Source organism: Triticum dicoccoides, chromosome 2A (genome assembly GCF_002162155.2).
Source record: "Triticum dicoccoides isolate Atlit2015 ecotype Zavitan chromosome 2A, WEW_v2.0, whole genome shotgun sequence".
NCBI lineage: Eukaryota > Viridiplantae > Streptophyta > Magnoliopsida > Poales > Poaceae > Triticum > Triticum dicoccoides.
The window spans coordinates 340,813,431-340,816,314 of NC_041382.1; the positions used below are offsets into that span (position 1 = coordinate 340,813,431).

At 48.5% G+C, this 2,884-nt stretch overlaps 1 long non-coding RNA gene across 1 annotated transcript; it reads left to right on the top strand.

Moving 5' to 3' along the window:
* The first annotated feature begins 6 nt into the window (after positions 1-6).
* Positions 7-1,671, top strand: LOC119354540. The gene is made up of 3 exons (XR_005171020.1): positions 7-462; positions 540-1,067; positions 1,410-1,671. It is a non-coding gene; the product is annotated as an uncharacterized LOC119354540 (long non-coding RNA).
* The last annotated feature ends 1,213 nt before the right edge of the window (positions 1,672-2,884 follow it).

Here is a 2,884-nt window from a genome sequence, read left to right on the forward strand (position 1 = left end):
CCGCGCACGCCTGGGTCACCCACCCCTCACGGATGGATCCCACTCTCCACGTCCTTTCCTAATCAACATCAAGCAGTTTAGAGTCAGCCTCAATGGTGAGTAGCACGATGTGGGCGGCCGACGTGTAGACGTTGGAGAGAGGTGCTCAGTGGCTTGCTTAGGGGCAAGTCTTTGATAGCAAGTTTCCACTCCGTCACCTAGGTGAGTCCCCGTCTTCCTCCTCCGCCGTTGTCTGCACCGGCAGGACCCCCCTCGTAATCGTAATGGCCTTCCTCACCTGCCTCGCCTGGTTGTACGTCGCCGGCCGGTATGCTCGCGCCCTCCCTCTCCTCCCCAGATCTCTCCTCCACTCAGCAGCTCCGATCTCGCCTCGATTCGTTCGCAGGCTATGGCAGGACACGCAGACCCGGGCGACCTTCTCCGGTTAGGCTCTCCGGCGTCCTCGAGAAGAGCAGCAGTAATGTGTGGATCTCTCAATCCCCCTCTCTGCCCACCTCTCGTTTTTCTCGATTTTTCCTGACGGCGGCACTTGATTGCAGCTCCCCAAGGAGATCTTGGTGGACGACAAGCTGAGGGACCTGGGATGCATGTAATTTATTGGTTCCTTTCTGGTGTGACTTGTTCTTCTGGTTTGTTGATTCGAAATGGCTTGTTTGGTGTTGGAGGATGGAGGGATTGGGAGGAAGATCGCCGAGGTAGAGATGGACATTGCCAAGGCGGAGAGCGAGGGGTACTTGTGGGGGAATGAGGCTGGTGCTGGTACCGAGGGTTCCAACAGAAAGAAGTTCCTTGCCGTCATTTGAGTTTACACTAGCTTTGTCTCACATAAGAAACACCACCCGAGCACCTCTCCGTGTGCCGTCATGTTTACATCTTGAATATTTTTCTTGATTCAGTATAAAAAACTGGTTTAACTCATTCTTTTGTGTTGACATACACTGACATTAAGGATTGAACTCGCGATGGTAATGATGAGTCTGCAAGGTCAAGGTCATATGGTCTAACTATCAAATCACAGAAAGGAGAGGAGAAGCTGAGCTCCGCCCTTTTTCTGTCCAGGAGAGAAGGTTATTTTTTTCTTTTTGATTGAAACCTGCACCTTGTATTGGGTTTGGAGGAAATTGTTCTCTGCGTCTATAGTTGTTGTATCATAGTACTCCGTAGTGTACTGCCAGTACCATGGCATACCAATTGTTTGGATAGATCAAAAGGAAAGCTAAAGGTCAATTAGATAAATGCTACTGTACTCCCACATCTCACATCTCATTTACTACCTTGTATCGGCATTACTTGAAACACATTTATGCAGTCACACATCTCACCTTGATTTTTTTTCTTCCGAATTTTGCTTGTATTGGAACTATATACATCATTGTCTAACTTGTTATGCTCGCTGGTTGAATTTTCAGCATTTGAATCGTCCTCAAAGGAGAAACAGGGCATTAGCTAGTACCATAAATGACAAGATAGCTTGGCCATGACTCTATCAACTTGCCTAGGTCCAAGTCCAACCCTCACAAGCTTCTTCATCTGTACAAACATCAATCTTGGGAGCATTAGTTGAAGATCCGGTGTTCTACGGTCTAGAAAAAAGATGAAGAAGTCATTGCCACTACTCCTATGAGAATATTCAGTCAAAGAAGAAAACTTCTTGTTTTGGCTGCTGGTTAATTGCAACTGACTTTATCAACATGTTAATGTCATAAATGTTATTGCTCTGCTACTTAGTTGCGAGTGTTTTTTTTTTTTCTGTTTTTTAAAAAGAGACTAGCATTTACACATCTATGTTATACACGTCTGTGCCAGTGTCTCCTTGTCGATGCATTTTTTAATTAACAATGTCTGTTATGAATGAATCCCTTAGTTGGAGCATCCATGTTCAATATCAGTTCAAAATTATAAGTTCATAAAAAGCATGAGCATGCCTAATCATTTCAAATTCTTTGGAACAAATGCACAACCTCAGAATCAATCTCAAGTTCCAACTCATTGCCCCCCTATCAAAATTAAGCCTACTGTCAAAATAAATAAGAAAGAGACTACTCCATGTCGGGGAAACGACACCTACGGGATCACGAGGAATCCCTTTTTGCTATGGTTGGCGGGCGCGGGACCGTGGAAAGAGCGGATTGAGAGATTAACTCGGGGGGGTTATCCAGGTTCGGGCGCAAGTGATGCGTAAAACCCTACTCCTGCTGGCTTCTGTTTATCTGGTGTTCTTGGACTAGCTACAAGGCGTGCAGGGTCCAAAAAATCCGAATCCTCCCTCAGTACGCCGCGGGCCTCCTTTTATAGTCAAAGTGGTTGCCACAGTGGCACACAGGAGGTGGAAAGCTATACAGTAGTCAAGTTTATCTCCTGGCACCGTAGGACAAACGCATTTAATGCGCTGCCGACGTGTCCTTCTTGCTTTATCGGGGACGACAAGGAAGCTCGTCCCAGCTGTCACCGCTTCGCCTGGCTTTGACACACGTCCGAACTGATGAGGCGTGTAGCGCCACGCTGGCTGGCTGCTGAGTTGGTGCGGTGGCAGAGTCTTTGCGAAGATCTGCATGCTACCACGCAGGTGCTTGCTAAGTCGGCCTAGAGGCCGCACGTCGCCACGCAGGCGCCTGCCTAGCTAGTGGGCTGGCAGATGCATGGGAAAGGCGGTGGAGTCTTGGCAGATGTGGGCCTGGCTGTGGCCCCGAGGATGTTTTCGGCAAGAGTCTTGCCGGGGCCCCGACAAGGGTCTTGCCGGGGGTCTCGTGGGTATCCTTGGCAAGGATCTTGCCGAGGATCGTCATCTTCAGGTCATCATCTAGTCTTGTGTGCTTCTGATCTCCACAAAGATTTGCATGCCACCATGGAGGTGCCTCCCGAGCCTCGGTTCCAAAGTGGTTGA